Raw genomic sequence first — 24,976 nt, 5'->3', positions numbered from 1 at the left:
GTATATTCATAAGTGATACCAATAAGGCGTCACTCATGAGCAGGTTTCGATCCTGGGCACAGAAACGTATGAAATTCAGAACGCACGGACTATGGTGTTCTGTTGGTCGAGTGGACTGGGAAATGGAGCGCGCCGTTACTTCGTGTCTCAACATGTATACCTTATTTTATTTCATGGAGTGCAGTTTCATAGAAAAGATTTCGGCGACAGACCTTCTATTGCCCACTACTAATTGGTTGTCATAAATAAATGTCTTCCTTACTGTAACGGAAATCTTGTCTTCTCCTGTTAGTAACCAATCAAACCCTTGTTCAGAAGAATTGACAGGCTCCCGTCAAATCCACGTGGAGGCAGAGTTGTCGCATCTTTTCCGAATTCCAAGAATCCCGTCAGTCTGATTTCGAGGGTCACTAGGATTGTGGCAACTGTGCAATGTTGGGACGAGGGGACAGGATGGAATTGTCAGAGTTGTTTGCGTAGGAAGTCATAAATCTGTAAGTGGGTGTTCGAAGGAGCCACCGAACTGCACTCCTTGAAATAAAATAATGTATAAACAGTCCGTCACAGTACGGCACAAAATATACTTCACTCTGTACAAATGCAGTATATTCAGTACATTTCTAGTGTAGACAATAAAGGCCGTATTCATAGAAATTCTTAGCGCGGGCTTCCGGTGGATGATCAACGAACTAACGTTTTTCGTATTCATAAACCAGTGTTAGCAATATGATATGATATGAATCCTGTACAAGTAACCAGTTGATAGCCGGGGCTAGTTTAGCACGCTCGTATCGCGGGCTAGCGAAATGTCTATGAATAGTACCCTAAATGTCTACCATTAAAGTATTAACGTGAGTTGTAACCTTCAATCAGGTGTCCCTACGCCGAAGCCTGTTACACGTACCCACAGCCAAGCAGCAATAGGCCTACACACAACGGTAATGCACATTACGGACCCACCTGTGCTGTTGCAGTTGGGTGACTGCACACGGGTCATGACGTCATTTATACTCCGTGTACTGTAAACCTCATACTGGTTACTCTGTGTGCCTAGGCCCAAGCCTGCTCAAGAGGGAACTAACAAGGCGAGGACATGCTCTGTATATCACCGAATGGAATAAGATTGTGTGAGATGAAAGTGCAAGACGTACTGTTTAAAGTCATACCTGGTATGGGTGGCCAATGACCCCTCGTTTAGAAAATATTGGCTATTGTTTGTGACATACTTCCGTTAGGTGCTTAATAGGGAAGCATTAGACTGTGTAACAGTGTAGCCCATATGGTTGGATGCTGAGTTGTTATATTTTTTCGTATAAAACCTTAGAGCAATAATAGCTATAATACATACGAATCTGTAAATTTTATTTTATTTATTTTTATTTACAAAAGATACAATAATCTTATGTCAGAGTTCGAAAAACTGAGCTGGTTTGCTCAATAAATACAACTCAGCTGTAGAAAAACAGCTTCTGTAACCTTTTGACTGAAATAGACATATTAAACAGTTTCTAATATAAATCTTGCCTTATAATGGGAATAGTGTTAAGCGCTTTTTCTTTCTCTATTCCACGACAAAAAAATATCGATGGAACTTGACAACGTTCAATAATAAATTATTACAATAAATTACTAACGTAACCATGAAAGAGTTTCACGATATGATAATAAATCTTCTCAAACTGTTTACATGAGGAAAATCTCTACTAATTTTTAAATATAATTTTCAGTTGTTGAGCTGTCTCCTACAGCAGTTTTCCGTTTAGATTATGCGGTAATTATATTAGAGAAATATCCAGTCGTAATCTGAAAAACCAGTTATTCTAATATTTGTGTCAAAGTCAAGTGCAGTTACAATTGTTTATGTAGGACTGAAGATAAATAGTGTTTCTGAGAGCAATAGTGGTTTCAATAATAATTTTAGTCATTAGATACAATTGGTATTTTTCACGCGATGATACAATTGGTATTTTTCACGCGATTTTAGTATGTATGTCTGCTCTATGTGGTGTAAGAATATTTCTGCTAGTGTGCTGGAAATGGTAGGCCTTCGGAAAATGTTATGTTTTATTTAAACGACGCTCGCAACTGCAGAGGTTATATCAGCGTCGCCGGATGTGCCGGAATTTTGTCCCGCAGGAGTTCTTTTACATGTCAGTAAATCTACTGACATGAGCCTGTCACATTTAAGCACACTTAAATGCCATCGACCTGGCCCGGGATCGAACCCGCAATCTTGGGCATAGAAGGCCAGCGCTATACCAACTTGCCAACCAGGTCGACTAGGTAGGGTAGGCCTTCGGTTTGTGTGTAATATTTGTTATTGTATGTGAAGTAGTTTTGTTTAGTGATGATGTCTGTGGTGTGGATGATTTCTTTAATGTGTTCTTGTGGTGTGTTGTTGTTTTTGAGCATTTGTTCTAGTACCTGTAGTGTCTCTTTCATGGGTATGTTTGTATATAGGTTAGTTATGTCGAAAGTTGCTAATGTTGTATTGTGTGGGATACGTTTGTCTTTTATTTTATTCACTATGTCTATGTTGTTCTTTATTATTGTTTGTTTTCCAAATTTTATGTTCTTCCTTATGGTTTTGTCCATGTATGTGGCTACTTTGTGTGTTGGTGAATTCGATGATTGACTAATGGTCTGATGGGTATGTTTTCTTTAAGTATTTTCGGTAGTGCGTTTAGTTTAGGTACTTCTGGTTTGATTGGTTTTAGTTGTTGTTTCATGTTGTTTGGAATTATGTGTTTGTTTTTGTTTATTGTGTTTTTTACTATGTTGTGGTACTGTGTGGTGGGGTCGTTTTTGAGTTCTTTGATGTTGTTTTCCTTGAAATATGTTTCTATTTTATTGTGTAGGTCTTCTTTGTGTAGGATTACCGTGCAATTTCCTTTATCTGCTTTGATGAAAGTTAGGTTACGTTCTTGTTGTTTTGTCTGCAAGGTGTACATTATTTTGTGTGAGATCGTGCGTATTTGCTTGTTTTCCGCACAGAACCAATACGCGGTAAGTGTGAAATACCACATTCAGTATTTCCAACTTAACACACATAACAGTTTCCCTCTTCTTACCGCTTAAGCGCCACATTCATTTTACTGCTTTAGGCTTTTAACATATTATTTTTAGAGACGTTTAACATAGTAATAATTATAAATTGGAAACTTACCACTGCAATTTCACCTAAATTGCAATGTTAATTATTGTTTTTAAATATTTTCAAAAATTAAGTAAAGTCTACTACTCCACGAAACTTATTGCATTCCTGATACAAGTAACATTAAGGAAGCCGTGAAAAAATCAACAAGATTCCAGATGCCGATGTTTTTACTGCAATATGTTATATAAATAATATTGTTAAAATATTAAAATGAAAAATAAATCATTACATAAACTTACCGTTTGTTTTAAGTTCGCATTTATAGAGTGGGGTAAAAAAAAGACAGACGTATACACGGCCTGCTGGAGTATAGTAAACACAGAAAACATTTTATAGCAACAATGCTGAAGAAAGATATTTTGGTTTTCCGAAGTTGCCGTCATTAAACAGAAACCAACATGGAGATTTCATTGCAACTAATTAGAAATTCATTTTTCAGGTATGTAATAAACGATCTTCGCACAAAATAATGTACGATACACGAGCGGTATGTTTGTTTTCATGTTCTCGGAAATTAAAAAAGCTCAACAACGTTTCGCTTTTTCAATCTTTTCCTCGACCATGAAAACATCAACATACCGCTCTTGTAACGTATATTACTACTTTGTTGGTGTGTGTCTGTTGTGGGTTTGTTTACTTTGTTTATGTTTCTTATTATGTCTTGTCTTATGTATTCGTGATGTTGACTTTGTGTGTTTTGTATTGCTGTTTCTATGTTTATTATGGTTTGTGTTTCTTGTTTTGTACCTGTATTGTTTTGGTGTATGTTGCATCTTAATCCATTTTCTAGTAGTTTAGTTTCATTGTGGTCGAATGTTATGTTTGTTGTGTTGAATATTCTTGGGTGGAATTTGTGTTTCGTGGTGTGTGTTGTTGTCTGTTGTGTCTTTAGTGTGGCTAGTTTATTGTTGTGTCTTTTTTTTCTGTCTTATTTATGTTATTACTTTGTTTGTGTTTGTTAAATTAACAGTTGATAGAAATAAATTAGGATAATAATTTAATATAGATTGACGATAAATGTGCTGTATAAAATTTAAAAATTGCTTGTAACAACATTGTTTAACGGAAAACTGTGTAACGTCTTCAGAGATTTCAGCCCACAGAAATTTAAACTACATTCTAGTGAATATTAGGATTAGATATTTGCTTAGGTTATAATATAGCATACATTTCATGAAACTTGTTAATAGAAATATAAGATTGTATTTTAGTATTTAATTTAATCTCATTGTATTTCATTCATTCATGTGTATAACTTAACTTATAAAACTTTGTGCAGATTTTCTGAATATATAGATTTGTAAAATTGTATTAATTTCATAATTGACATGTAAGACTAATTCAATAGGAGACTTCATTAATCAATATCATATAATTATTATTATTACTATTATTACTATTATTATTATTACTACTATTACTATTATTACTATTATGTATTTATAACCCTAACATACCTATCTCAGGTAAAATAGGGTTCTCTGTAAAATTGGAGTATAATAAATAAATAAATAAATAAATAATAAATTTAGATATTGCTATAAAGAGCTTACATTTAGCTGTAAGTACAGTGAAACTGTTATTCTACAGAATAATATTGTAATAGTAGTGACTGATCAAATAGCAGTGGCTAACGACAAAGACAGGATTCGGCACGAATCGGAGTCACGTGATTATCTAGTCATGACCATCTTGACAATCACCTAATATAAGTATATGTTCAAAGTTCTGAAAAACAAAGAAATTGCTATATTAAACTCATGTTAAACGTGCATTTATATATAAACTTGTTCAATGTCGACCATAGTATGACTAAGAATGTGACATCCCGCCGTAGCCTGTCTTTCTCGTTAGCCACGATAGCAGTATTATTGACGTCACAATAAGTTCTTTGTTTTGTAGGAAATAATAAAAGTTATATATTTACAATGGTTATACCAGAACTACTTTTAATTTTTAATTTAGGAAATTAAACTGTTATAATATTTTAAGTAGTGCACCGCTGTTCTGTGTAAAACAGTGATCGACTTTCTGAAAAATACTGTACTCCTAAGCAAGTAGACCATTTTTGCACAGAATTGGATTTTTTGTTATAAACACTAATAAACAGTGTATAGTTTTTATACTAGACTTATGCAGAGTTGAGACAGAAAACTGTACTAATAAACCATGCATAAGCAATGGATGTATAAACAGGCTGTAACTATACAATGGGAATTGCTTTGCAGTAGTTATATACACGACACCCCTTGTTTAAGTGTTGTATATAGAGAAAAAAATGACCGCCCCTCTAACAGCTGTTCGTATCGACTGTCAGCGCCGAAAGTTACCCAGTATTTGCTCTTAATTTGAGAGAAAACACTGGAAAAAACCTCAATCAGATAACTTGTTCCAATCAGGGTTTATCTTTATATTATGCTTATATTCTCACTAAAGGTTTTCACAGGAGAAATACAGTACTCAACGGTTAGCACGTCTGGCCGCGAAACCAGGTGGCCCGGGTTCGATTCCCGGTCGGGGCAAGTTACCTGGTTGAGGTTTTTTCCGGGGTTTTCCCTCAACCCAATATGAGCAAATGCTGGGTAACTTTCGTTGTTGGACCCGGACTCATTTCACCGGCATTATCACCTTCATCTCATTCAGACGCTAAATAACCTAAGTTGTTGATAAAGCGTCGTAAAATAACCTACTAGAGTAAAGTACAGTACTCAGTTTATAACATTTCAAAGTACAGATGGTTTCTGTACTCAGTGAGAAATCTAGATTTTCTTAGGGTTTGTATGCATGACACAATAGACCTATTTCTGTCTATATTTCTGAGAAATATTCCCTTTTATCATTTAGGTTTGCAAAAACCAAAGGAAAGCTATTGTCCGGTTTTGGAAGAAATAGCACTACTAAAACAAGATAATATTTTGTCGGATAATAAAATTAAGAAATATAAAAGGATATTCAGGGAGATTCTGTGATTTGAGTTTATCTTCTACATTCTAAGCTGCATAATCTGAAGAGGATTTGAATTTCTCCTATTCTTCTGTCTTCTTTCCCACCGTTGTAACTTCCACGGCTCTTCATGTCTTGTAAGTCTTGAAACCGTCTCTAATATTATATTAGACTGAGTCATTTTGATCAAAAGTTTATCTGATATTTTTCAAGGCCTTTAGCTGTACGAAAATCGCCTAGTGAATATGCTACACCCAAAATTTGTCTCCATTATAGTAAGCTTACGAATACACTTCTAGATGGATGATTTCCATCCTATTGTGTTTTAGCGTCGATAACATAATTATTATTTAACTACATTGATACTGTCATTAATAAATAAACAGATTGGTCTTTACGTTCTCTTGATATTACTTCCTCGGATTTTCTTTGAAGACGAAATGTCAGAGATATAGTTTATGTCAATAAAATGCGGAACCTTCAAAACCATCCTGCCTGAATTGTGAAAACACTCGATACGTTTATTCACAAACGTTACAGAAAGCATGGACGAAAGTCATATGTGGATTGCATGTACAGTTCTTACTCCATTTCACCAAACGATCACATACGGCAGTCTAGTGACTTTGTTTATGGAAAGTAGGTGTGTCACTGAATTGTTTTACTGCACACACTAAGCATTTTTTTTTGGAAATAGTTTTTTTCTCGACTACACCGCGCCCTCGAATAAGCCGCCCATCCCACTTTTGAAGTGAAAAAAATATATAGTAAAAATAATAAAACTTTCAACAAATGTATTCACGAAAAAACTGAAAACAATTAAACACAAATACAGTTCAGTTGATTGGAGAAAGCTGGGTTTGCAGTGAAAGACGTGCCCTTAAGCTGAACACTAAATTAAATAATGACAGTTCAGTTAACAATAAATAAATACATTTTATTCTGGACCAGATCACATTTCAAACTCATCCTATGCACAAACACTGCACAAATGTCAGTTGTCTTGCTTAATCAGTCGTTTACATGATATCCTGCAACTTGCAACATTAATAGCATGCGTCACAATGTCAATGTTCCTCTGCATCTTTGATAATTTTGATTCTTTTGCTACAAATGAAGAATCGCAATCTCATACTCTTATTGTTAGTGATACTCCTTTAAATAATTGAAAATATACACAAAGTACTTCAACTTGATTCTGACACATGTACTGTTAATCCAAACGGCATCAAATTTAACAATTGAAATACTTGCACGGGAAGATAATGGCATGACCTTAGAAGTCGGTCAGGAGGAAAGTCGGGCAATGTGCCAACTTCATTTCGAATAAAACGAGCACCCGATGTTTTTACTTGTAAATATGTTAAAAAAATACGCGTGGTATTCCAGAAAATAATAATAATAATAATAATAATAATAATAATAATAATAATAATAATAATGGCTTTATTCAACCTGGCAGAGTTAAGGCCGTAAGGCCTTCTCTTACACTCAACCAGAATTGAAACTTGCTTACATAGTTGAACATACAACTGGATCGGAATTAAGTAATTATAAACTGATACAATTTAGGCACATAATGAGATCAAAAGAGGTAGTTACATAAAATTTACCTCATAAAATAAAAATAAACATAGTGGAATACATATCAATGTTGTTAGAATCAAATGCGAATCACATAAAAACGGAAGCCGATAATTCAATTAAAAAATGTACACAGTAAAAATAAAAATAAACACATTAGTACGGTAATTAAATAATTTTCACAAATTAATTTATATCATTATTTATTTATTTTATCCTTGGTTTGTTTATTTAATGCTATATTATAGGAATTTAAAGTTAAGTTAGCTATTATGCAGCTGACAGATTCTCTAATTGTTTATCCAAACATAGACATTATTTTCTTCTTGATAACATCCACAAGTGACGAATAATTAATGCATTGGCGTAGTGTGGGGTCGCAAGTAAGTCCTGGTTTGCACTTAAAATATTGTCCGTATTGTAGATTTCCTCCGCAAACGTCGCCTTCACCTGTAAATAAGCAGATGAAAACTACATTACAGATTTCACAACACATTTTCCTTTCTTACAAATTAGCTTTCCCGCCCATTAACAAACTGGAAGGACTCGATCTCTTGAAGTAGAAGTAGAATTATAGCATAACTCCTAGAAGAACAAGGATGAGAAAACAAATTAACTTTACAGGAAAAATAAAGCCATAACAAAATACAAAACACCTCCACATATGCAGAACACATCACAAATGCTAACCACACCCACAGAGAAATACTACACATCTAACCAAAAACCAGAAACTAAACACACTAGAACAATATGAAATATACAGACACACGAAAACACATCCCAACGAAATTCTCAACACACAACTCGATTTCAGAACACACACACACACTCTTTGACTCTACATTACAGCACACTAACACACCCTCCCAGGAAACAAAACAAGAGGCGCCAAGACCAACAACGACCAGTTCTGAGGATGACCCATGAAAGGTCGAAACATGTAAACAAGGTACGTTAGAATTTAACACAAGAAAGTCTTATCATACATATTCCGAAGTGATAAAGTGTTAAAAGTTGTGTAATCAAGATGTATAAAAATAAATAATAAGACTAGTCATAGTCTCAACAAAGAGAATTAAGTTTGATCCTAACACAATTCAGTTATAGGATATTTATGGCGGTGAAATAACTATCAGCTCAAATTGCTTTTCTAATCTATGTTAGTAGTGTCCTGTACAGTACTATGTAAACCCTGTAATGAAACTAAACACTTACATTCTGTAATAAGATAGATGAAAAATTACTCAATGACTCTCATTATACATTCTACATTTTTTATGATAATAGTTCTTAGTAAAATCATGTACCCAATTATATTCCTCTTTGTACGTTATTTTTTTACTGTTATTCAGAAGACACACAGAAATGACATAATTACTATATTCTGAAACAGAAAAACAAAACTTCAATCTTCACGTTGTACACAACTACAGTAGTATTATGATTTCTGGAAGTGACACATGTGACTTCATTTTGGCTTCTGTATGTACCCAATCAATTCTGTACTATTTCACATAGTACACATCTTCATGTATTGTAATCACTTTCAGTATTACCTCACATTTAAAAAGATCGGCATTTTAAATTGTTTATATTAAAATATACTAATGGTTTCAAATTAATGTCCGAAGTCAGTCATAAAAATATTTCATTGTGAAAACTTAAAACGGTTTCCAATAAGTAAACTAATCTAACGTAGAGAAGAATTTGAGTTGTCCAGCTTGATTTCAATTATTATTTATGGTGATAAACGAATCGAGTTTGTGACAATACAGTTGGAACTTAATTCGGAATGGAATGGAGATTTTAAGAAAATAAAGTTGATCTCCTTAATTCGGTAACGACTAATATTGTGACAGCCACATCGAGACTCGAATACGCGTCCCGCAAGAGTCGCGCGGGAGTCGACACGGGCTCCACGGAGCACTGGAAGGAGTCGCGCGGCATGGAGAGGAGAGGAGAATCGGTGGCATGTTGGGCCGCGGGGGAGAGGGGGAAGTAAGCAGCTGGTGACTGAGGGGAGAAATCCGGAGAAGTCTGGATAGGCGTCATCTTCTAGGCATCTGTCGATTGATCGCGAAATCGTACTCTCCAGAAACTATGGTTTAGTTATAAATACAACACGCGAGTGAACTTGAGCAGTGTTGTTGTAGTCGTTGGACAGCAAGCCAGCCAGTCTTGTGTAGCAGTGAAGCCAGATTCGAGACCGGAGTTCGATTTGAGTGTGTCCGCAGCTGTGTGAGCATCCGAAGCCCTGAGTTCGAGTGCAGTGGACTGTCTCTGAAGGTCTGGGGTTCGAGATACTGTGAACTCGAGTGACTGAGCTAGAAGAACTAGCCGCAAACGAACTGTGAACTGAAAACTGACAGTTCTGTTTTGTAAACAGTGCTTTGTGAACATTAGTTAAGATTAACAGTTCATTGTTGTTCTCAATAATCAAGTAAATTGTCATTGTCGTCTGTGGAGTGCAATAACGAATACTGTGTTACTGTGTGGAGTGGAAATCCCATTGTTGACGGGAGTATTTAAACTAAATTATAGAAAGTGACTATTGTTGAAACAATAAAATTACATTATTGTTTTGTAATAAAAGGAATGAAATGGAGATTTTAAGAAAGTAAAGTTGATCTCCTTAATTCGGTAACGACTAATATGATGAATTTTGCATCTAATTGTAAATTTGTGATGCAACATTTTCGACTGGGTATAATTTTGAGACAATTTTTATGAAACAGTTCTATTTGGATATATGCGACAAATATGTACCATTCTATTTTCAAGTGATGAAATATGTAACCTGAAAAAAGGAAGCAGTTATAGTTGAATCTACTGAAATCTTCATTATAGTGTATCTTTCTCCAGTCAAGTACATTTCATATTCAGAATGTGAATAAAATCTGTCCAATAATTTACAAGTTATTGTTCCCCATAGGTATAGGTGGACAGACAGGCGACATGTGAAAATTAACATTCCGTTGTTATGATTGCTGAATATATTACTAGGGAGCGGATTTTTATGTGCTAAAAAATTTAAATATATTTATTTTTATGTGCTAAAAAGTACGAAAATATTTGCAAAAAAAAAAAAAAAACAAAAACAATTTTTGTTTTAAATATGACAAAAATACCTTACTTAGCTTGGAAAAAAAATGTTTCTAGGTACTCAACAACCACACTTGAGTGCTAGTAGTTGGCCGAGAATTACAATGAACAACAAAGGTCATCTCCAAATTCTCCATCACAAATGCATGCCGATTATCTCTGAACAACGACTTACACTGTGAAAACGATCTTTCCACATCACAGGACGTCAGACGTGCATATTTAAAGAGAAGAATGTCACAAGCACAAACACCGTCAATTTCACCTACAGGCACACCCTCCAATACTTGAGCAACTTTACACATTTTTTTTTATATCCACTGCTTTTCCCAAACACATTCTGGAATTTGTCCCTTAGTAATTGTGCTTCTGAACCTGGTAGCGAGTCTAGTTTAATTTTCACGGCAAGCACCTCCCTGTTTCAGACAACAGGTTTTTGGATGTTTCGAGTTTTTTTATGGTGTCACATAAAAAGCTTAGATTTGCTAATAGGAAAGCCAAATCGATTTTTAAACAACAATCTTTCAATATATCTTGAAGGATATCGATTGACCAAGCCCGATAATAGGGAATCACAACAAGACGTATTGCCTTACTTGATGGACATGAGCGAGAGGAGACAGATTTATTTGAATTAAATAATGTTATACCCGAGCTCTTATCTGTTGTGTTTCACAAACAAAGCGTGGAATGAAATCATCTTCAGCAACAATAAACATTCCTAATTATGTGTTGCAAGATCTCTCATCCTTGTCCACGTTAATTTATTCTCTAATAATAACACTGATATGCTGCCTAGCAGTTCTCAGAACTTGAGGCGAAACTATTACAAAAATGGATCACGGATGCACCACACAGCGCTTAGAAACTCGAAGCAACCAAGAATTCTTAAAAAGATAACGTACTTCTGAATGACATAATTGATTTAGTTTTAAAATGTTTGAAAGTTCTTGTAAAAAATTATTTAAGTAAAAAAAACTCCAAGATTTATGTGTTTATAATAGATTTCCTGAAAATATGAATTTACATAATTTTTTTGTGAAAATATGTGTTTTTATGTGAAATAAAATTCGGGTTTTAAACTTGAAACTTCATGTTCGGAATTTGTAACTTTGTTAATTGTGTTTTATCACACGAAAAAATAATATTTAATTACGTAGAAATCCGCTCCTTATATATTACCTTCAAAATGTCGAAATAGTCTTTCTGCAACATTGCAATACTTTCCTTTTATTCTTCGTGTAATGAGAAAGTAAAAATGCACGTAGTATTACTTATCCCCACTTTATCCGTAGTGTTGTGTTCTGGCAACATTGCATTACTTGTGTGGATGTGTCATATCTTACTTAACAAAAAAAAAGTATTTGTTATATTTGCCGCACAAAATTGTTATACAGGATGATTCACTAGGATTCACCGTCCCTTACGGAGCTTATTTCCGAAGTCATTCTGAGCAAAAAATGTCATATAAACATTTGTCATAATCTCAATATTTTCAGAAGTACACTAATTTGAAGTTGTTTGTAAAATGCCATTATTCTTGAGTTTTAAGGGTAAAAGAATATTACAGATACAGAATGTACTATTCAGGAGTATAATTTCTTTAATTAGCTAGTATTCAGAAGCTAAAAATGTATTGTGAATTCTATAATTGCTTCGTACAGATTTTGTTTTTCCATTTTTAACTACAAAATTACATTTTCTTACGCATTTATCACAACAATTGTTACAAATCACTCCACTATTGTAGGGTATATTAGAATGCATAATTAAACTGTAAAGAATCAAGTTCCTAAAGTCGTACGATTTGTAACAATTTTTTGTGGTAAGTGCGTAAGAATGATGTCATTTTTAGTATAAAATTGAAAAATAAAACCTGTACAAAGCAATTAACAACAACTTATTTTTATATTCAGAACACTAGCCAATTAAAAAAGGGACACTTCTGAATAGTTCATTCTCTATTTGTAATACTTTTTAACCCGTAAAACTCTAGAAAAAAGGTATTTTACTAACAACTTCAAATTAATATAACTTTGAAAATATTTCGATTAGGACAAATGTTTGCATGACATTTTTTTGCTCGGAATGTCTTCGGAAATAAGCTCCGTAAGTGACGGTAAATCCTCGTGAATCACTCTGTATATGATGTTACATATCGTCGGTTTACAAGCAAAACACATTAGGCTTACGTAAAAAAATATTCGTTCTGAGGAAAAGGCATATATAATGTAGGCTTACATAATATATGCATATAAACTTAGAATTGGATAATTAAATACACATAAAGAGAAACGACTTACTAAAAATAATATTTTGAAGATTCAGTTTTGTCAAGAACTTTTAAGAACCTTTTTCTAAGACGTAACATTTTTGACTTAAAAGGAGAGGACACGCTCTGTATATCACCAAATTAAATAAGATTGTGTGAGATGAAAGTACAAGACGTACTGTTTAAAGTCATACCTGGTATGGGTGGCCAATGACCCCTCGTTTTGAAAATATTGGCTATTGTTTGTGACATACTTCCGTTAGGTGCTCAATAGGGAAGTATTAGACTGTGTAAAGCGTAGCCCATATGGTTGGATGCTGAGTTGTCATCCAGGCAACCTGATTTCGATTCTTAACTGGTCCTATATTTTTCTTTTAATAATGATTAATATTGTGATCATAGTTATCTATTTACATACCTATATCATATTTCTCAATGTATTGAATGCTTCATCATGTTTTAAACAAATTACTAATTAACTAACATTGTATTGTAAAGGATAAACAGTGAAATACTGCTCACGTAGGTGGGTAAGATGTGTCACTGGTTTTCGTTCTATTTGTGTAGGAGCTATTCCATTTCATTTTGTACCCGATTCATTATGATGTCATAAAAACACACAAAACATATATATTTCCTGCACCATGCACAGGAAGTGAAAGAAGGTTGTCCACAGTCACACACATTTTTCCGCACTTCTGCTGCGAAACAGATATCCTTCACATTCACAAACACTTCTCGTTCGTTTATCAATTTTGATGCATACCACCCATATTTCAACATAGCTTTGAATATAGGAACTGACAACTGAAAGTGAATTTAAATAATAATAATAATAATAATAATAATAATAATAATAATAATAATAATAATAATAATATCAAGCTTTAAAATATGAGAAGGCATTAGGTTTCGAATTCAATTTGCCTGGATGACAACTCAGCATCCAACCACATGAGCTACGCCAGCGGAAGACAGTTTCAGACTGTGTGACGTTTGTGGAGTAAGAGCATATCCCTCATTTCGTGTGACGTCAGGTGAGAGCACGTAATGCAAGGTTGCCTACATAAACGGCGTTTCTTTGAGTTAAGAGAATAAATCATTATTCATGACCAGTCTAAATCAGCCTGTCCCCGAATTTTAAGAAAAAACCTGAATTTGTAACTTGGCTTTCCATGCGGATTTAATAGAGCACTTAAACGATTTAAATACCTCACTTCAGGGCAAGGGTCTCATCGTAACAGATATATACTATAAAGTTGAAGCGTTAAAATTGTCATAGGCTCTATGGATAAATCAACTGCTGGCTGGAAACTGTGCATTTTTCAAAGTTATCGCAAGTGCGTGATCCGGACATGTCTCTCATAAGAATATGTGCAAATTATACAAGATCTTCTTCGCCAGTTGAGTCGAAGTTTCAAGATGTAGAACAGTTTCTACTATATTTCAGCTCTTTGCAACCCCTTCCTAGCAGTACCAATTGGAACTGTTAAATTTACAATGTGACGATTTGTTGAAGGACAAATATAAACACAACAAGGACTTAGTTGACTTTATAACAGAAATTTCTACCAAGCCAGATTCCCGAGATTGTATGCATTTGCTGCACAGGTATTATGTATGTTTGGTTCATATGGTTGTATGCGAACAATTCTTTCTGTTATGAAACTTGCTAAACCTAAATCAAGAAGTACCTTGTCAGATCACAACCTAACATGCAGTCTTAATTATAAATTGCCCAGTCATTATGTCCCAATATTGATAAATTAGTTAAAGAAAAAAGAAACAAAACATGCAGAAAAATGTCAATATAATTAATCGTTCTGTGCCTTCTTCCAAGTTACAGAGAAAAGAAAATGTAGTTTGCATGTATTTTTTCATAAAATACAGCAAAGGTTTAATTATTTCTAATTAGTTTTAAACACGTTGTGTGATTGCAGTCATTATAAATAAAGGATAGCTTGACGTACAAATGAACGTGCATAATAAAAACTTGTATTATTTTACTATATATTTGTTTCGCCAAATTAACTGAAATGAAATACTACGTGACTATTAGATACAGGAAAGTGTCCATCGTATGAGACTGTCTTTGCTATAGATTGATTTTCGCAGAAATTGAAGTATTTATAATCAGTACACAAGATGTGCAATTGAGTTAACATTACCATTGGAATATCCTGGCATTAAACTGTGTTATGAACGCAGATCACTTTTATTTATCGCCTAAATCACTGCTACCTGCACGCCAAATACCCTCTCCACCCCCCCCCCCCCTGCAAACTGCTGTCAACATTTCACAGACCCTGCACAGACGTCGAATGCGAGACGGCAGAGAGGAGAGAGGTGACGTCACAGTGCTGTATCATGTCCTGGTCTGAGCTACGCCATTACACAGTCTAATGCTTCCCTGTTAGGCACCTAAAGGAAGTATGTCATAAACAATTGCCAATATTTCCAAAACGAGGGTCATTGGCCAGCCATAACAGATATGACTTTAAACAGTGTCTCTTGTACTTTCAAGTCACAAAATCTGATTTAATTCGGTGATATACAGACCGTGTCCTCTCCTTCTTAGTGTGTTTTGCTTGAAAGTCTACGATATATCTATACTAATAATAAATCTGTAGCCGAAACGTTTCTGGTAATTTTCGATTTTCCAAAAATAACTGGTCCTAACATATATAATTAACCACCCTGAAACCGAAAATCGCTTTTTTGAAATTTTTGTTTGTATGTCTGTCTGTCTGTCTGTATGTTTGTTACCTTTTCACGCAATAATGGCTGAACGGATTTCGATGAAAATTGGAATATAAATTAAGTTCGTTGTAACTTAGATTTTAGGCTATATGACATTCAAAATATATTATTTAAAAGGGGGGTTATAATGGGGCCTGAATTAAATAAATCGAAATATCTCGCTTATTATTGATTTTTGTGAAAAGGTTACATAACACAGGTTTCTTTAAAAATAATTTGCGATAAGTTTTATTCTTTGAAAAATTTTGATAGGACTGATATTTAATGAGATAAATGAGTTTTAAAATTAAAATAACTACCATCTAAGGCCGTGTAATGAATTAAAAAACAAATGACTTCGTCTATAAGGGGCCTTGGACAGCAACAATCGAAAGCTATGGAAGATAGCCTACAGAGAATGTTTCTGTTTGTATGAAGTAATATCGGAAGCTAAATTAACCGATTTGTATAAGTAATTATTATTTCACCATTGGAAAGTGTAGTTTCTCTAGATGGACATAATGCTATAATAATATTATTACAGTAACTTCTGATATAATATAATATAATATAATATAATATAATATAATATAATATAATATAATATAATATAATATAATATAATATAATTTAAGTTATTTGAAGGGTTCAGAACCATAGTGGGCCAAGCGCCATTTACTGAATACGTAGAAAACAAGGGTTAAAATTAAGTTATTACCATAATTCAATGGAAACCTATAACAAGTAAAATAAAATATACACATTAAATCTAAATGATGTCAATGTTCATTAAACTATGGTTGCATGTGATAAAAATTAAGAAACATGTTAAAGGAATTGTCATTGCACCAAATGAGTGTCTCTGGACCAAAATGATCGCATTTTAATTATTTGGATGCAATTTAAATTAAGTAAGATATTAAACGATTTATCCTTCTATCAAACACGAATGTTCCCTGGATCAAATGTCCTATTTTAATTATGTAATTACTTTACATTTATTTCTAACGGGTGCAGCGGAGCGCACGGGTACGACTAGTACAAAATATGAGTGATAAATATTATAGCGTTTGAAAAATAACTTACCTGATATTGTGTAACAGGCGTCACAGCATTTACAGTATGATCCGTCCTTTACAAGTTCTTTTCCTTCGGGACACACACCGTCATCGGGAACGGAGGAGCAATAAGGATAAGGGCTTAACGCACATACAAGCATACAGTCGATCGAATAATTGTCTGAATAATTTGCTGGAACGGAGAGACATGGCGAGAACAAAGCCAACATCATCACTAATATTGCTGCTGTATTAGCCTGCAAAAGATAACAAATAATACATTAATAATGCCTTCTTCTTTCTCTTCCTTCACTTTCTACTAATGTGCCTAAAGAAGTTTGTTTCGCTTATTGAAGTATAATTCGGGGTCGTTTCCGAGAAGGATACAATTGTCTTTAAGAAGGAAATATTACTGTAAATTTTTATGCGGGGGAGTAGTCACACCGAAGCACGAGACTTATTCTACCCTACGACTTTTTATGTGGGAATAGTTGTTTGAACCTGAATGGTCGCTTTCTTGTACATAGACATAATTTTATTTTTACTTACATTTTTAATATTAACTTGCCTATACCTCTGGGTCAACGCCGTTTGCTACTCCCTTCCACGACTGGAGTTCGATGGAACTGGCGTAAAATACAAACAAATCACTTTACTAGATATAGGAGGGAAGAAAACTAGTTCATCCATTTACGTAAACTAGGAAATATTGCGCTTTTGAGTTTGATCATTTTCATTAGGTTTTTGTTTAATCAAAATACAGTACAGTATTAACAATGAGTGTTTTTACTCACGAACTTAGCTGTCCATGTGGACGTATCCATTATGCAGTATATGTTATACTGTCTACAGCACATTAGCGAACAATATAGAGAATGAAGTTAAATTGAAAAATAATCATAATATGGATATTTAAACACATTTTTTAAACTGACTATTGTACCTAATTCCAATTACCAGTTTCGTCCTTTCTACCAGTAACTCATGTTGAAATAATTCTGTACCTACTCTATAAAAGATTACCTTACGTACTGTAATTCAATCTTCACTTCTGCCCGATCCGAAAAGATAAAATTACTCAGACATACTATCTATTGTCCGTCCAAGTGGTTTTGTCGTAGGGTCGTAGAAAGGGAGGAAATCACGTCACAGTTAATTACTTAACGAGGCCCTTTTATTTAAGTTATTTTAAACAGTTGTATAATATTACGTAGACGTCCAATTCCTAACAGAGATTAATGTTCTCAGAAAAGAGCTAAGATAGCCCAGCCACTAGCTGGCGAATAAAAGCTGGTGGGAGAAACCGGGATACGACTTAGGCAAATGGACGACAGTACCTGTGCGAAAATGATTCAATATTGAAAACTGTTTCGTAACTGGAAAACGCGAACACATTTTTGGAACGGACTGTTTACTATGACCGTAAGGCTACTATGACTGTATATGCGGTCTTGGATCTGTGTGGAGGAAGGTTGGACTTCATTAGTAGAAGGGGTGGGAGTGAAGTACATTAAAAAACTCAGATACAATAAAAATTGAAGTAAAAATAAAATGGTGTCCCTGTAGATATCATCACTCAGCATGTTGTGTCATCTGTCCATTCAGCCACGTACGCTCTAGGTCCGGTGAAGTCCCTCTAGAGCGCCCTTCCCCTGCGCTTCATCAGACTGATGCCATTGGAACGCCAGACACAATATTACATCCAGCTGCACTATGTCGGTAGATGCAACTAAATGACGAGTGACAGTAGAATGGTGGAAGAAGGAAAACGTAAAATGCCGGGAAAGGCCCTCAGGAATCTTGGCTTTGTCCACCACAAGTACGATTAAGCCATCGCCGGAATTGTCGACCTGGTTGGCGAGTTGGTATAGCGGTGGCCTTCTATGCCCAAGGTTGCGGGTTCGATCCCGGGGTCCACACCTGTGGAGTAACGGTCAGCGCGTCTGGCCGCGAAACCAGGTGGCCCGTGTTCGAATCCCGGTCGGGGCAAGTTACCTGGTTGGGGTTTTTTCCGGGGTTTTCCCTCAACCCAAATGCTGGGTAACTTTCGGTGCTGGACCCCGGACTCATTTCACCAGCATTATCACCTTCCTTTCATTCAGACGCTAAATAACCTGAGATGTTGATACAGCGTCGTAAAATAACCCAATAAAATAACAATAAAAAATCGATCCCGGGCCAGGTCGATGGCATTTAAGTGTGCTTAAATGCGACAGGCTCATGTCAGTAGATTTACTGGCATGTAAAAGAACTCCTACGGGACAAAATTCCGACACATCCGGCGATGCTGATATAATCTCTGCAGTTGCGGGCGTCGTTAAATAAAACAACATTTTTAACATTCGCCGGAATTTGAATCCGTGTTCGCAGTCACCGTACGTCAGTGTTACGCAAACTGAGCGGATGTGTAAATGTTTTCGTACTTCCGATCATTTGTTTAAGGTAAAAGATTTCTAGCAAACTTGGGCCATGTAATGTTACTCAATGCGAAACGGTCAGTTCTTTACGGCGAAATCAAATTCTTTAAAAAACTACAGCAGTAAGAATATTTTGTAGCTTAAAACTTTGCTGATTAAATTTATCGAAAGTTCTAGAATTCTGAATGAATGCAGTGCAATAACCTAGATACAATATACATAAATATAATGTTCTGTGCAGTCAAATTTACAGAGAGACATGAAAGTGCTTTTCCATGAGGAAGTGTAGGCTATCTTCTAGCGCTAAATATAAAATACTTGGCTGAAAGTTCACTCATTTATATGTAATAGTATAGTTAAACTAGTGTGTCGTTAATTGACGTTATTTTTTTAATGCATCATTATCGTTATAATTTAATTTAAGTGTTCATTTATTTAACTACATTCGTTCTACACGCTTCTAAGCATTACAAATAATCACAAGTAGCAGGGCGTCTCGATCGCGTGGGCAGTATGATACAAAATCAAGTAGATGGGAGGATAATACAGGGACATCATTTTATTTTTACTTTCATTTTTATTGTACCTGTATTTCTGAATGTACTTCACTCCAACCCCTTCATTAATGTCCTTGCTCCCGTCAGACACACAAACTTACGACCGCTGTTGCATTCGAAGTCTTCAAGCAGTGAAGTAAACACTGCAGTGTATAGTGTGTTTCATAAATATGGTTGCGTTTTCTATAGAAGAAAGAACCTATATTAATAATATCGTACTAAAAATTATATTCAAGAAACGATAAATTCAATTTTAGAGAATATGCTTCAAAATGTTTTTAATAATATGCGTAAAGAATTGAAGCCTGCATTGTAATGAACGGCAACCATTTTCAGCAACTTGTTTAAAAATTCAGATTAGCTTATTTTGAATTGAGGTGGCTAGAAGCAAAGGAATGCTAGTGACATTTCTAATAACATGAGTTAAGTGCATCCAGAGTAAACCAAAGTATCAAAAATTTTATTGGCAAAGGGATATTTTAATCGCATCACACATTAAAATTTAAATAAAAATTTCACCGATTTTACGAAAGCTTAAATATTTAAACCCAATTTTCTCAAAAGTAACTTAAGTGCACTTACAGCCCTTTACTTATGAGCCCCTCAATTTAAATGCACTCTCTATATTGTATGTCAACACCAATAATTAATTATGCTAAATAAAGTAGACAATACATAACGAACATATCCGCCTGAAAAGTTGAGTTTTTGAAAAAAAAAATGCTACTACTCTACTGTATTTTGATAAATTCCGTAAAAGTGATAATCAAACTGAAAATCGTAATATCGTATTTCCCTACAACATAAATGGATACACTACTTTTCTCTCCTCCTATACCTAGTAGGATGATTTGTTTACATATTGCACTAGTAACATCAAACTCCTGTAATGGAAGGGGGCAACAGTGTTTCCGAGTATAGCCAGGTTAATGTTAAAAATGTTGGTAAAAATAAAGTGATGTCCCTGTATTAAAATGGATTTGAGGGAGGTGGAATATGATGATAGAGACTGGATTGATCTTGCTCAGGATAGGGACCTATGGCGGGCTTATGTGATGGCGGCAATGAACCTCCAGGTTCCTTAAAAGCCAGTAAGTAAGTAAGTAAGTAATGTACAGACTTGAAGAATTTACAAGAGTGGCGTGATTTGTAACAATAATTGTTGTGATAAATACGTAAGAAAAATATAATTGTATAGTTGAAAATCGGAAAAAAAGAAATGTGTACGAAGCAACTATGGAATTCACAACACATTTTTAGCTTCAGAATACTAGCTAATTAAAGAAATCGTACTCTTGGATAGTTCATTTTTTATCTGTAACATTCTTCTACCCTTGAAACTAAACAATAAGTGTATTTTACAAACGACTTCAAATTAGTGTAATTCTGAAAATATTGAGTTTAGGACACATGTTTGTATGACATTTTTGCTCAGAATTCTTCGGAAATAAGCTTCCTAAGTGACAGTAAATCCTCGTCAATTACCCTCTATATACACACACATGGATGCATGCATATTCATACACAGGAATAAAATGATAATTTAATACAATTTATATTGTTTTCAGAAAATACCTTAGTACTGGGCTATGGAAGACACTAGGGTCTACATTAAAAGAAGTGCTTGATACTCACCATGTGTGAATTGCAATGACGAATAGTCCGTCAAATAAACTTCTGTCTCCTAGTGTGAAACGACAGCATAAATAAGTCATATAACTGTTTACTGTACAGAAGTGACTGCAAATAATATAAGCCGCCTACATAATATTGATTAGATACACAATCCTAGAATGATAGTCGACAGGAATGGGATACGACAAATGGCAAGGCTTCGATTCGCTGTTCTTCACATGTACTAGAATTCACGTGGCATACACACAGCTTTCAGCGAAGCAGTATTTGATCAAACATACAGCAAGACGGCAGATTTTTACTGCATATAAAAGGATTTTCATCTTCACTAATATATATTCGGCCTGGTTGGCGCAGTTGGTATAGCGCTGGCCTTCTATGCCCGAGGTTCGGGTTCGATCCCGGGCCAGGTCGATGGCATTTAAGTGTGCATAAATGCGACAGATTCGTGTCAGTAGATTTACTGACATATAAAAGAACTCCCGCGGGACAAAATTCCGGCACACCGGCGACGCTGATATAACCTCGGCAGTTGCGAGCGTCGTTAAACAAAACATAATATTTAACATTTCTTCACTATATATGTACAAGTATTTTAAGTTTTATAGCGATGAAAGCGGTTGCGCATCATGTTTTATACATGATTTCTATTATTTCTCATGTAACTATTTCTCCACAATACTCTTATTGACAAGCGACTACAAGTGAAGGAAAATTGCAATGCAATATCCTTTTGCAGAACTATATGTAGAGTAATTAAAGAACTCAAAAATGCTGACTCGCGTCATAAAAAGGAGAAGTACGAAATATTCAGAACACCAAGTATGTAACTTCGAATATCTGATCGACAAATTGTTTAAAACACCCAAATATGCGTCTGAACATGCATTTGCACATTGTACTGTTGAACTGTGTTACGGTAGTCAGCGATATATGCAATAATAATAATAATAATAATAATAATAATAATAATAATAATAATGATAATAATAATAATTTATTATTATTATATGAGAACACATATCTTTTGTAATTGTACATAAATTACAATGTAAGGGAAGGAAGCGACATACTAGGCCTATAGGTATATTGCGTACAAAATTACAATACAAGAAAAAGAAGCAACATAAATACTTACTTACTTACTTACTTACTGGCTTTTAAGGAACCCGGAGGTTCATTGCCGCCCTCACATAAGCCCGCCATTGGTCCCTATCCTGAGCAAGATTAATCCAGTCTCTACCATCATATCCCTCCTCCCTCAGATCCATTTTAATATTATCTTCCCACCTACGTCTCGGCCTCCCCAGACGTCTTTTTTCCTCCGGCCTCCCAACTAACACTCTATATGCATTTCTGGATTCGCCCATACGTGCTACATGTCCTGCCCATCTCAAACGTCTGGATTTTATGTTCCTAATTATGTTAGGTGAAGAATACAATGCGTGCAGCTCTGCGCAACATAAATACTATAATTTCAAAATATAGGTCACACAAATAGACTTGTCTGAAAATAATAACTTCACTGTAGTAATTTAAATTACGTTTTCCAAATAACTCCTATTTCTAACTTGGATTTCTATGTTATAATTTTGTAATATGCTAGACACCAGTACTTCAAAATCATGTCATAAATTTTTAGTCCATAAGTAAGGCTGTATTTTTTTGCCATTTCGTTCATCGCAATGACTTCGCGTTGTCCCAGTTTCAGTGCCAGTACGAAACCTCCAACCCGACGTAGATAGACAGCGCGATGGATAGATTCGATAGATGGAAAAGTAAACAAGCTCTAACTTGTTCCCTGAACTCCGTCCAATACTCCGCTAACAGTTAACCTGTATCACCTCGCTTGGGACCTTAACTTCGAAGTATACTCTTAAGTGATACCAATAAGGCGTCACTCTTGAGGCAACTAAGCCAAGATATAATGGAGTAGGGAGGCCAGTTCCTTTCCCCCTCCATTGCATACATCGCCGATTAGCTACATGTTACAATAATCAGACTTCAGCATTATGAAGTGTAAAATGCAGCATAAGGAGAGGTAAGGAGAGCGATGTGTTACTGTACTTTGGCACAATATGGCACATATCAGATTTTTTCGTGTGAAACCTTAGAACAATAATACTTATAATACATACGAATCTGTAAAATTTATATAATATTTATGAAAGCTAAAATAATCTTACGGCAGTGTTCGAAAAACTGCGATGGTTTGATCAATAAATACAACTCAGCTGTAGAAAAACAGCTTCTGTATCCTTTTGACTGAATTAAACATATTAAACAGTTTATATATTATAAATCTTGCCTTATAGCCTAAAGGACATAGATTTGAAGTTCTTCTTCTTTGTCTATTATACGATAAAAATATCGGCGGAAATTCGCAACTTTCAATAATAAATTATTACATTAAATTACTAACGTAATCATTGAAGAGTTTAATGATATCATAATAAAATTATCTTCTCAAACCGTTTACATGAGGAAACTCTCTACTTATTTTTCAATATAACTGTCTCCTACAGCAGTTTCCCGTTTAGATTAGGCGGTAATTATATTACACAAATATCCAGTCTTAATCTGAAAACCAGTTGCTCTAGTTTGTGTCGAAGTCAAGTGCAGTTCCGATTGTTTATGTAAGACTGAAGATAAATTGTGTTTCTGAAAACAATAGTGATTTCAATGATAATTTTAGTCATTAGATAAAATCGGGTATTTACGCGATATAATAAATTTAGATAATTCTATAACGAGTTCACATTTAGCGGTAAATACAGTGAAACTATTATTCTACAGAATAATTTTGTAATAGTAGTGACTGATCAAATAGCAGTATTATCGATGTCACAATAATTTCTCTGTTATGTAGGAAATAATAAAAGTTGTACAGGGACATCATTTTATTTTTACTAACATTTCTAATATTAACCTGGCTATACCTTTTGATCAACGGTTGAAAACAGTAAACACCGTTTGCTACTCCCTTTCACGACTGGAGTTAGATGATACTGGCGCAATATACAAACAAATCACTTTACTAGGTATAGGAGGGAAGAAAAGTAGTTCATCCATTTACGTAAACTAGGAAATATCGCGGTTTTGAGTTTGATAATTTTCATTAGGTTTTTGTTGAATCAAAATACAGTACACTATTAACAATTAGTGTTTTAACTCACGAACTGACATGTCCATCCGGACGTATTTATTATCCAGTGTATATTATACTGTCTATAGCACATTAGCGTACAATATAGCGAATGAAGCTAAATTGAAAAATATTCAAATATGGATATTTAAACACATTTTTGAAAATGGTGGCCGTTCATTTCGATACAGGCTTCGCATATTATCGCACTGTAGACTATTATACCTAATTCCAATTACCAGTTTCGTCCTTTCTACCAGTAACTCATGTTGAAATAATTCTGTACCTACGCTATAAAAGAGTACCTTACGTACTGTAAATTCAATCTTTACTTCTGCCCGATCCGAAAAGATAAAATTACTCA

General features: G+C 34.6%; 1 protein-coding gene and 1 long non-coding RNA gene across 2 annotated transcripts in view; one reads left to right on the top strand and one right to left on the bottom strand.

The window, feature by feature from the left end:
- LOC138704494 (uncharacterized) overlaps positions 1 to 24,976 on the top strand; it is a 222,540-nt gene that overhangs the window by 95,072 nt on the left and 102,492 nt on the right. The window lies entirely within an intron of this gene.
- LOC138704352 (uncharacterized) lies at positions 7,025 to 21,577 on the bottom strand. The gene is made up of 3 exons (XR_011333332.1): positions 21,468 to 21,577; positions 16,887 to 17,115; positions 7,025 to 8,134 (listed from the first exon to the last, which is right to left on the bottom strand). It is a non-coding gene; the product is annotated as an uncharacterized lncRNA (long non-coding RNA).

Source organism: Periplaneta americana, chromosome 1 (assembly GCF_040183065.1).
Source record: "Periplaneta americana isolate PAMFEO1 chromosome 1, P.americana_PAMFEO1_priV1, whole genome shotgun sequence".
NCBI classification, from domain to species: domain Eukaryota; kingdom Metazoa; phylum Arthropoda; class Insecta; order Blattodea; family Blattidae; genus Periplaneta; species Periplaneta americana.
Note: the sequence above shows the minus strand (reverse complement) of the source record. Positions and strands in the feature narration are given on the sequence as shown.